The sequence below is a fragment of the Lagenorhynchus albirostris genome, chromosome 5 (genome assembly GCF_949774975.1).
Source record: "Lagenorhynchus albirostris chromosome 5, mLagAlb1.1, whole genome shotgun sequence".
In the NCBI taxonomy this organism is placed as follows: Eukaryota; Metazoa; Chordata; class Mammalia; order Artiodactyla; family Delphinidae; genus Lagenorhynchus; species Lagenorhynchus albirostris.
Window position 1 is genome coordinate 119,975,427 of NC_083099.1, and position 12,570 is coordinate 119,987,996.

General features: G+C 38.0%; 1 protein-coding gene across 1 annotated transcript in view; it reads left to right on the top strand.

Moving 5' to 3' along the window:
* The window catches only part of CHODL (chondrolectin), a 198,083-nt gene that overhangs the window by 24,947 nt on the left and 160,566 nt on the right, over window positions 1–12,570 (top strand). The window contains exon 2 of the mRNA XM_060150776.1: window positions 1,904–1,955. The gene's annotated coding sequence lies outside the window, so the exon portion shown is untranslated. The remainder of the gene's footprint in view (window positions 1–1,903; window positions 1,956–12,570) is intronic.

A 12,570-nucleotide genomic window follows, 5' to 3' on the forward strand; every position in this document is an offset into this window, starting at 1 on the left:
ATGACCCAGCAATCCCACTCCTGGGCATATACCTGGAGAAAACTGTAATTCAAAAAGCTACATGCACCCCTGTGTTCATTGCAGCACTATTTACAATAGCTAGGACATGGAAGCAACCTAAATGTCCATCAACAGAGGAATGGATAAAAAAGATGTGGTACATATATACAATGGAATATTACTTAGCCATAAAAAGAAATGAAATTGTGCCATTTGCAGAGACGTGGATGGACCTAGAGACTGTCATACAGAGTGAAGTAAGTCAGAAAGAGAAAAACAAATACCGTATGCTAACACATATATATGGAATCTAAAAAAAAAAAGAGAAAATGGTCTGAAGAACCTAGGGGCAAGTCGGGAATAAAGACGCAGACCTACTAGAGAATGGACTTGAGGATACGGCGGGGGGGCAGGAAGGGTAACCTGGGACAAAGTGAGAGAGTGGCCTGGACATATATACACTAACAAGTGTAAAATAGATAGCTAGTGGGAAGCAGCCACATAGCACAGGGAGATCAGCTCAGTGCTTTGTGACCACCTAGAAGGGTGGGATAGGGAGGGTGGGAGGGATATGCAAGAGGGAGGGGTTATGGGGATATATGTATACATATAGCTGATTCACTTTGTTATACAGCAGAAACTTAACATCGTAAAGCAATTATACTCCAATAAAGATGTTAAAAAACAAACAAACAAAAAAAAGAATGAGGAGTTGCCATCTTTACAACTGCTGCCATGTACTCTCTCCCCTTTAAGACTCACCTATATAGTGGGACTAATAATACTCATGTATAATACCATTACAAATAAAATGGAATAAAATAGTTCATATGCCTTAAAAAAAAAAAGAAGTAGTGGTCTTAAGATTTTTACTCCAATTTTGTAACTTCCGGCAAGTTAATGAGTGTTTTAAGACCTCTGTTTACTCAGTAGTAAATTGAGGATATTGGATTAGAGGTGGCTACGCATTTTTTGTGTAGGTTTAAAACAATACAATCTTTATTCTAGTTTTAAAATTGTTTTGTTTTTCTTAATGAGAATCCCCATGGTGTCTTAATTTTCACCCTGCCTCTATTTTTTTTTTTTTTTCTATTTTCTCATTCCTATCCTATAGTCAGTTTTAGGATTTTTTTCAGTACTAAATGTAGGGATTTCCTGTTAATACCCAAGAAGCTGGAAGGTATATATTTGAATATTTTTGTGGTTAAAAGGATGCCTGACCTGCATTTGAAATACGTCATCCTAACAATAGAAAATATGTCAATACTGAAAAACAGGAAGATAAAAAATGAAGCCAATAGCTATATTTTTCAACACCATTGTCTGTTTCCATTTACCACAAATTTTTTGCTGATGTCTATGTTTGTGAGGGTATAAGAAAGTTTCCCATCCAAGGTTAGGAGCATTAATGAAATTACTGTGTAGCAGTCTTTGAAAAATGAGAAAAATCCGCCTTTGGTTTCTGTAATGAAATCTATATTTGCTTGGTCATTGTCCAAATCGGTTTTGAAAAGTATATATCTAATTGAAGCAGATAAAGTTGTCCAAAACTTAATAAGGATAAAAAAGAATGAAAATTGAAAGAGAAAATTTCCAGTTAAAGATGAGTGTTGATTACTCAGGTCCAAGAATTAATACTGATGAATATTATACAATTCAGCAAATCTTGCCAGGATAAAGAGATATTTGAGTGTAAGCTCAGTATCACAGGAGATGGATAGCTGCTTTGTAACTTGCATTTTATGTCTGCTCTCATCTCCCTAGTCTATACTCTTAGGGTAAAACTTTCCTTCAATCAAACAGACCTTCCCATTCTAGGGAGATTATTCTTTACAGCTTCTTGATTTTTATCCTTGTCAATCACCTAAAGTAATGCCCAACACTTTTTTTTTTTTCATTTCAGGATTCTGCCTGATGTTCCTTTACCTGAATATTTTCTAGAACTGCTCTTCACAGTAAGTTCCTGTATAGTGCACTGCACACTGAATGTAAGTTTTGGCTGGATTTTAACTGTACGAGGAAACTGAGTATATGTTAGCTACATCAATGTTATGAGGTGGGACTTGAGGGGGAAGTAGGCAACATCTACTATTCCATCATCTATATGAATAAAAGTGTAAATGGAAGATTATTTTTATTCTAGTTTATATAGAATGTGTTCTTTTGCTCAATTTTGAGAAGGTTTTAAATTGACTAATGATATCTTTAAAAATGGATGTTTAGAAAAACTCACTAAAAAAAGTGCAAGGTATATATTTTGAAGCTCTAAAGAAATACCTATTGCTTTTTAAAATTGTCTAACTCGTTTATTGATTTCATAGTTTTTAGGCAAGTAGGATTGGTCATAAAAATGAACATAAGAGATCAGCTAAGGTCTAAAGAATGATCGGGAAGAGGAATATAATATTTTAATTGGAAAGGATGGAACTTAATATCAATGCCCACTGCCATGAGCTACATCACTTTAGCAGTTAAGGGGGCTAATGATCATTTTGCTGATAGAAACACTTTCTGGATTTCTTGTCTGAGTAGCAAGATAGAACTATTTAGTGCAGGAAGGAACAACTATAGTAAATGGGATACTATAAAACTTAAAGCCAGAATTAGAACTGAAGGTAACAATATTAATTTCCTTGGCATACATTTCTGCTTTCTCATCCTGAAGTTTTATTTTGGCATGAAGGTAGCAATAACACTAAGTCCTCCACTGGAATTCAAGCTGAAGATAGATTATTTTGTCTTTAAAAATTTCATTGTAAAGGACTAAGTATGGAATAGATGAAAAAGTATTTTAATTTAATGGTAAGAGTGTCCCTTTTGGAGTCAGAGAACCCAGATTGGAGACACAGTTTCATTGTTTGTAGCCTTTTCTTTTATAAAATAGAAACAATAAGATTTATTTCAATGTATGGTTTTAAGAATGAAAGATATGAGAAAGTGTGACATTTTTTAAGCTATAAGCTTTTATACAAAAATCAGATATTAAAAGAACAAAAAGACTTTGACATTTTGTCTACTTAAAAAATAGTTTCACAGTATAAATATCCTAGTCTCTCACTGGAGGCACTATGAAATTAGGGGGTGTTAAGACAATATGAGTTTGACTCCTGATTTGAATACATGTTAGCTAAAGGAACCAATCAATTTATTTAATGTCTTTTCTGGTTATCTATTGCTGTGTAAAATACTGTCAAGAAACCAAGTGGCTTAAAACAACAATTCTGTCATATCTCATGATTTCGTATTTGATTTGTATAACTGGAAAATTTCCAGGTCTGGTGAACAGAAATCTAACTTGATTCATCTTTTGACAGTCATAGATCTATGTTCAATTTCCAGACCTAAGTTAGTTCACACACCCAGAGACCTTGAATAAAAAATAGCACCTTTGAGGGTACAACCTTCGATAACATGATAGTACAAACAGAGTCTCTGACTCCTAGCCTTTTTCAAGGGTCCTTGGTCATTTACCAGGTAGCTCAAAGGTCCTTGGTTGGCACAGGCAAAAGGGCTATACAAAGACTTCAAAAGTTTTTTGTTGTTGTTGCTGTTACTAGATCTGTGTTAATTCTAATTTCTGGGGACCCAGGACACCCTGAGAGTCAGAACACAAATGGAATCTTGGTTCATCTGCCATATGCCAGGCCCTGTGAGACCTTGACCCCACCCTATTTTTCTGCACTCAGGATATGCTTAGCAATAGGCAGAATCCACTCTTCTATTTCCTGCCCTAGAGAACAAGAGCTGTTATGCTAAAGAGGACTAAGTGGAAATTTCTGGAGCTCTGCCTCCCTAATAAATAGTACATCTATAGTACATCTAAGGGAAATACAAATATCAGTGCCATTTTTGGTCTTGAAAGAAACAGGGGTAATGAGTTCTTCACATTTCCTTTTAATCTGCCAGCTTGCCTATTGCTTACAGGGGTTGGATATGAACTTTGAGAATGGTAGTGAATTGCTGGAAGCTTAATCAGATGGTTACTCCTATAGCAGCTGCAGTTTCCAGATGTGGCCTATTAATGGGAGCAAATAAATAGAGCACCTAGCTACTGGTATGCAGCTATTGGTCTGGATAACCTTTCTTCCTCTACCCCAAAAGCAGAAAATATAAGATACATTCTGCTTTAGTCTTGAAAAGACACATAAGTAACAGAGGGTAAAGGCACATCTCAGAAAAAAAAGGGACTTATAAACTTTGTGTTAATAGTACTAGGCCACAGCAGGACATGAAAAACAAATTGTGCAAGTGACTTGGATGTGTTTGTTTTGCTGCAATGCCATCCTTCCCTCAATTTCCATCTTTTAGCCTCATGAAGAGTTGCTAGGAAAAGTGGGCCTAGCATTATGGAAGTGTACTGTTGCAGTATAATAGCTGACTTCACAGTTTGCTTTGAAGGAAAATGGAAAAGAAAATCTTCCCACTGGGCAGAACCTGGAGCAAAACACTCCATGTCCGTATCGCCTGGACAGAGAGATGGCCTGATCTGAGTAGCTATATTGTTTCCTGGGCCATGGCTAATAGTTTGTTGGTGAAGTTAAGGAAATTAAAAGAAGAATTAAAAAGGAAGTGAAATGTATAATGAATATGTATTTGGATGTAAGACTATTTTATTCCACACAAAAGCTCCTCAGAAGGCCCCTAGTGGAGAAAACTATTGATAAGCATGTGGAAAATATGACCCTAAAGTAGAAATATAATCATAGGTTGATTATTTTAGACACTTCTACTGTGTAGAATAGTTAGTTACTCTGCACTGAAATTTGCTTGCCCTGCTTTTCATGCATTTGCCAAACCATGAACTTACTGATTTCCTTTTACAACATCATGAAGTTTGCACACAATCTTGCTCCTGACCAAGGAACTCAATTTACTGGGCAGTTGCCCATCAGATTCATGGACTTTACCATATACCCCACGATCTACTAGCTGTTGACCTTTAAGGATGGGGGAATGGTTAAATGATTATCATGTCTGCTAAGAGGTCACAGTTGCATATTTAGGATATTGTCCTCTAGGATGCATTGATACTCTTAACCAGCAGCTAATACAGGGTGTCGTGTCACTCATGACTAGAGGAACTAGTGGATGGAATTGGGAGCGGCATGTTCTCAGTGACATCTGATTATGGCTAGAAATATTTCCTGTCCCTAAAACACTATACTCTACTAGTGCAGAGGTGTTTGTACTCAAGGGAGAAATGTTTCTACCAGGGACACAGCAAGTTCTATGTTGAATTAGAAGATAAAACTTCTGCCTAGCCATTTTGGACTCCTCAAGCCACTGAATTATCATTCAAAAAGGAGGGCTATGAAGCTGGCTCTTATGATTGATCTTCACCATCAAGGGTAATAACATATGTGATATACATTAAAGGATGGGAAGTCTCTGAATAGAACTCACCTAATATTTTGGCTGCTCTCTAGTACTTCCTTGGCAAGTGGTCTAATTTAATGCTATTCCAACAGAGCCTTTTATAAATTAGAATTTGATTAGTCTACTGGGAAAACTAACTGGCTAGCTGATGGGAAAAAATTATAAGGAGGGAGTCATAAAAATAAAAACACCTTTATGAATAGCTATAGAGATAAGATTGTAGTTTTCTCCTACATTTTCTTCTTTGCCATATTGGGGTGTATGTATGTATGTGTGTTATGTATGTGTATATACATGTGTGTTTCCTTTTATTTCCTTTTTCTTTCTGTCACTTTTATATCAGGTAGTTTGGTGGTTGTTCAATTCAGTTTAGTACACATGTCACAGAATATTGAAATAGGATCATGGCAGACCTATAGTTGCAAGAGATCCAGGATTTAATGGATGTTGATTAAAATTTGGATCGTCCCTCCTTAAATAAAGGCTATAGGTGTTTTCAGCATATAGGCGATAGTTATGGTATTAATTATGTGGCAGCATTTTTTAAACCTGAAAAATTTGAAGAAGGTCTCATGTGGATATTGTGCAGTCTAAGGGATGAATTATACTAATTATTTGGTTTTTTCCCCTGGAAATCATCTTAATTCTCCTTCTTATATTTGGGAATCTCTTGCCTCATGAGTGTTGGTAGACAACAGAGTGTCACTTCCTCCCTTTACAGAATCTGAGAGTTGGATACTTAGCGGTCTAGCCATTCTTCCAGCTAGAATGGGAACATGTGATGTAGGCTTGTTTGCAGTCACCATGGGATTGTATGGGTAATTATTTATTTTTAAAAATTCACCCCTTTAAAGTATACACTTCAGTCGTCTCTCATACAGTCACAGAGTTGTATAACCATTGACACTAACTAATTCCAGAACATTCCCATCACACCCCAAAAGAAATCTGCATGGGTAATTAATGACTCAAGCAAGTGAAAGGAGTGGAGATTCCATTTGGTAGTGATGAGCTGCAGCAGCAGTAGCAAGAAAATCAAGTTTCCAGGAGCATCTGTGGCAGCGCTCCAGGAATGACATCAAGTGTCCAAGGTTGGCATTAAGATTTTAGGGGATTGACTTTGTGGCATAATTTTGGCTATGGTTCTGGCTGCTGCTTTACATCTTTTATTCCTGTCTTTTCCATACCTGCTTTTCCCCCAACCTTTCTAGAGATTCAATATATCTTTCTAGCTGTTAAGGGCTGCAACATACGCTTTAATTTTTTTTTTAATATTTAAGTCAACAAGAGCTTTTTTCTGTTGCATGTAACAAAGACTCTGACCGATAAAGAAGGAATGAAAGGCAAGAAGGAGGAAGGTAAAATGAGCATGCTTTTCCTGGGTGACCCAAGGTAGAGTAACTGGAAAGGGCTCAAAATCCAAGAAGTAAAAGACCAAAGGAATAGAACACATTCAGTACTCAAGGTGGTTTTTCCACTTGGTCAGGAAGAATGGAGTTAATGCAGTCTCTTAAGGTAGTGCGTGAAAGGAATGAGGTAAAGACCATAGGTAGCCGTAAAGTCAGCAAGGAAAAAAAGTGTCAGGTGCTTTGCTGACAGGTTCTGGGCTGAGAGTATGGTGCTGAGGATGGGTACCGAGACATATGTAGTGGGCACTTGGGGTGTTATGCGTACTTTATTTGTATAGTTTGGGTAAAGCAACTGACTGGAAAGGTGTGTTAGAAGTAGCCCTGCTTTATTTGAATTTTCCTAGGCTTTACTAGCTACAGGTAGGTTTACAGTAACACTAATAATCCAGTTCCACAGACTTTTGCTTCCTCTTTCCAATGTAAGTCATTGACCTCATATAAAGTGCTCTTCAAATATTTCCAGGAGTTTCTAGGGGGTTCCTCACATTGCGGTGAAGATGAACATGAATTCTTTGTCACGCTTTCCACTGAAAGGTTATTCCCCTTGATTCTAAGTTGGTTATGTGACTTGTTTTCACCAACAGGATGCAGCAGAAGTGATGTTGTGTAGTGTCTGAGGTTGGGCCTTAAGAGATCTGCAGTTTCTGCCTTTACCTCTTGGAATGGTTCTTTCTGGGCCCCAGTTGCCATGCTTGGAAGAAGCCAGTTGGGGAAAGAGGGACCAGGCCATTCTACATATCCCAGCCAATAGTTGGAGCTGAGCCCTGCCAGGCACCATCACTGAAGATTGGGGTCTTCATGGCACAAAAGTATAAAATAGGTTGTCTTTTTGTAACATGCTTTAGAATGGGGGTGGGGGAAATCACTGTTGTTTGTTCACCTGTATTTGGAATAATTTAAAATTCCTCATTTTGTAAGTATAAATCATGAGGCATAGTGCACGAGAACATGGGACAGACCCAAGTAACAGAATTCAATGTGCTTAAGATACTCCCTCTCTTCCGATGACCAAGGCTTTTGGTTTTCATTGCTTTTACTTATTAAAGTAAACTCACTGGCTCCTTCCTTCTTCAGGATTTGTTTTTCTTCAGAAGCTCCCTTAGAATTCTCTTGTCCTGCTGCTCTATAAGTTCTCCAGAGATGTCCAAGAAAAGTCTGCACCTCACTTAGATTCAAGCTAGGAGAGCTGCCATGCTAGGTGTGTATTCAAGTATAACATGCCAGAATTAGAATTATAGAACAGTATTGAGCTTCCACTCATCTACCCTCTCCATGTCTGAGAGATATATCAAGTGAATGAATTGGTGCAACGGAGTATGACTAGTTCCTAGAGATTCTTTATAGTAACTCACAGAAGATTCCCAATTGTGGAAGGAGACTTTCATATTTTAGACTGTAGATATTTTCATGCTAAATTCAAAACACCTGGTGATGGAGGCAGAGGAGCTGATACAAATTCAATTCACATTTCTGCTTTAATTTATCAGCTTCAACTAGCCTTATGCATTCATTGAGAAGTTACACATATTTATTCAGTTATTTTTTTTGTTAGTTGTGTATATGGTCCACTAATCAAGATGAGGTTGTTGGCTAGGCCCCTGGAGAGCCTACTATTATTAAATGATACAGATTTTCCTTATAGAAGAACTAACTTCCTTGTTATTTCATGTCACCAGTTACAGTTTCAGTTTTCTCAACCATTACAAGAGACAGGTTGGTATTATTTTTTAAGCTATGTAGTCTGGTTTAGACACTTTAATCACAAAGTGGCATGGCATTTTTGCTTTTGTGCAGTATGCAATAGTTTATAATATACCTTCAGTCCACTGGCAAGAGATTCTTCATCAATTATTTATTTATACTACCACTTAAATTAATTTCAAGGAAATCAATTAATCTACGTTCATGTCTGTAAAGAAACTGTACTTTTGTTTCCAATATATTTTAGCCTATTCCTTATTTTGCAGTCTCCTTGGCTGCCACTAAAGGAGTGATCTGTTCAACACTAGAGGGGAACTTTATACTCACTCTGGGAGTATAGCTCACTCAGCAGAACCCTCTCTATACCATTAACCCTTCTGAATCCTCAAGGAGGTGTAAGATAGCACATAATCAGGTATCCTTTCACCCAAAACACTTATTGAGTGTTTCTTTGATGCAAACAAACACCATGCCAGCCAAAGTGAATGAAAAGATGAAGTCTTTGCCCTTAGCAGTCTGGTGAGGGTATGTGCACATATGATAGCAATGATGATACATTGAAAGAATTGCTATTAGAGATATGTGTAATGGCTCGTGGAAGCCCTGAGGATTGGTGTAAATACCTGTTTTGCAGAGTCATTTAAGGCTTCATAAAGAAGTGATGTCTGACCTAGGTATTGAAGGTATAGTAGGAATTCAATAAATAGATCTGGAAGAAGAGGAGCTCCAGTTGTTTCAGTCATTTAAGGCAAGATCAGCAGAGAGCTGGTGACACCCAGCCAATTGCCAGACATGTGAGTGAGACTGTCAGTGCCCAGCTGACAGCAAATATTTGAGTGAATCCTTCTGAGGCTGGCAGAAGATCTTCAATAACCCAGCCCAAATGGCCTCCCAAGGCTTTCTAAGTTAAATAAATGCCATTGTTTTAAGGCACTAAGTTATGGGGTGATGTGTTATGCAGCAATGCATAACTGATGCAGTCATACTTGCATTAAAGATTCATAGAACTGTTGTAAAGGATGGATTATAGGAGATGAAGGTGAATAAGAGAGATCACTTAGCACACAATTCGAAGAGCCCAGGAAAGACCAATTGCTGTTCCTTGGGAGACTTTGTGCCAGAAGCCTGGAACTCAAAGCCTTTTTCTGGCGTCCTGTGCAAATAATCAGGATTCTATCTGACTGCTTTCAGAGTACAGCATCTTCCCTACCATCAAAGGCTGCTAATTTCTTAAATAAGAGTGAGAGTCATGTGAAAAATAGTTCTACTGCTAGTTCCCTCTTAGCAGAACTCCCAGCCAGCTCATGGCAGACTTATTCTACAACTCCAGAGAATCTGTTTGCCCTCCTTTCCTTTTTCCACACCCGCATCCATTTCAGTTCCCCTAGGACTTATTCATCTGGAGAACTTATAGACAGCTAAACTCATGAAGTCTTTCTTATATGTCATTCTCTTTTATTCCTCAAAATTTTACTCCCTGATTCATATTCTCCCACAGTGCTATTCCCTTCTGCCTTCTTCCCCCATGACTTAACCTCCCATTCTGCCCAAACTTTTCCACTCTGCTCTCTATTGTTTCTGATCCACAATAAAGACAAATCCTTCGTTTCTTTATTGTATTTTTCTTTTATTGTCCCAGAGTTGAGGCTCTTCTACTTGGAGAACACTCTTTCTCCTTCAGGTCTCTCAAATACAAGCTGTTTCATCCTCTACACCCCATGGGTCTTAGAATTGGTAGACGAAGGCAGTGTCTTTCTTACCACTTCACTGTAACTGCTCTTGAAAAGTAATTGATCTGCTGGTTGAATCCAGTGGGTATTTTCAGTGGCATTGGACAGTCTTGACCACTCACTGTCTTTGAAATGCTCTTATCCTTTGGATTCCTTAATACTTCCCCTAACTTTCTAACCTTTCCCCTTAAGAATATTTTGTTTTTTCATCTTCTTCTGTCTATTCCTTAAATTTTGGTGTTATTTAGGAGTGTACTTAAAATCTTCTTTTTACATAATTTACAGAACTTTCTTGAGTGATCTAATCTTCTCATGGATTCAATTACCAAGTGCATATCAGTGCCTTATATGAAGCAGTTTTCTCCTTAGAGCTGACCCATATGGTACTTTCATGCGGATATTCCAAATTTAAGTGAAAGTCAACATGTCCTTTAACCTATTTCTCTTGCTGTCTCCCACCCGCTCCCTGTCTCATTTAGTAGTATCAGCATCCAACACAGTTGCTTAAACTAAGACCTGGCTCCCATACCTCTCCCTCCACCTAATCACCAAGTCCCATTGAATCTGTCTTCTAAATATCTCTATGATTTGTCCACTTACCTCTATTTTTATTGCCACCATTCTAGTTCAGATCAGTACCATTCTAGTACCATCTCATTTCTAGATTAATTCAAGATTGGGTCTTTTCTCTTTTGTTTTTTCTTTTGGGATTGAAAGATAGCATCAGATAGACTAAGGGATCCCTAATCAAAGCCAGGTTTTTAAAAAAGAGAAGTTGGAGAGAGGAGTCTGAGGTGAACAACAGGCCCTGGGTCATCATGGAGTGGGGAGAGTTGATCCAGGGCACCATCCAGATGCCACGACCCAGCTGAAGTGGGTACTTCCTGGAGAAAAGGATGTGGGTGAATTTAAATATATCTCCTACTGGAAAGCTGCAGCATTCGGGGCTCAACCAGTTTTGCTGTGCAACACCTCTGAATGAGTGACAGTGAGAGAAGGATCCTTCTCCTTTGTTTGGTAAGGAATCACTGTGGCCTGGTTGAATGAGCAAGTATGTCAACAGAAAGTAGATCCCCAGGGGAAGCCAGGGCAGGAGCCTCCATTTGGCTCACATTTTTGTAGATAGCCAGAGCTTCAACAAGTAGTGACACTGACACTGACTTCCTGAAGGAGTCAGCCAGCAAGGCACTAGGACCCAAAAGGAATGGAAACCTGGTCTGGCTATAGCAGTGCTCCACTATCAATAGCAATGGTGTAGGAGGTGATGATATCTGGACCACTTCAGAAGCTGTCATAAAAGTATAAGCTTTGAGTCAGAACTTCCCAACCTGCAGCAAGTGTTCACCGATGGGTTATTGAGTGCCTCAGCCCTTGGGATGGCTGGACAGAGACTCGGGCAGCTAGAGCTCTCAGGACTGTCGGATCATTTACTCTAATATTTTTAACAGTGTTATTTTCCTTGGTGCTATGGTGAAATAAATACTGGGAAGTTCTGTAATTTAAGAAACATCTAACCATCCACTAGATTAAATGGCAGTTCCATTCCCTTTGTATGACACATGGACTGATGCCTGATGCAAACCAAAGGCTCATAGCTCAGAGGCTCCTCTTGCCACCTTGGTTGTTAGGTTAATGTACACAATATAGTCAGTTGTATCTGTTTCTAGTCCTGTTTCTGCCAATTACATTTTAACCATTTGTACAAAAATGAATGAATGAAACTACACTGGCACATTCTCCCTCAGAATAGATTGATAAGCAAGACTGATGAATTTTGTATCTTCATGTAGCTTATATTTTAGTAGGAGAGAAAAGCAATGAACACATGACTTATAATATGACTTTTATTAAATATCCAATAAAGCAATGAAATATGAATTTTAAAAGGAAAAGAGTTGCTATTATGAAATTAAATTGAATTTGGAAAATTTAGTAAAGGTAAATTGTTTAGAAATTGCTGTTATTCTAGCTTTAAGCAAGAAATCTTACAAACTTAAGAGAAAATTCTCATTCTATTTCTTCATTGGCTTGCTTCACAGGAGTCTTTAAGTTTTCACTCCACTTTAAAGAAATCGAATCCTGAATTCATATACCATGTGTGTTGTGGTTTATACATAAAAGACAACAGGGTAAGAAGACCTTGTGTCTACATTAAAACCTGGGGAGTTAATGTGTACTTACATTATTTTCAATTAAAATACAATGTTCGAAGCACATGCATATTCTATGTTAATGACTTCCAGCTTTAATTAAATTTTTTTTTTTTCTTTTTGCGGTACACGGGCCTCTCACTGTTGTGGCTTCTCCCTTTGCGGAGCACAGGCTCCAGACGCGCAGGCTCAGCGGCCATGGCT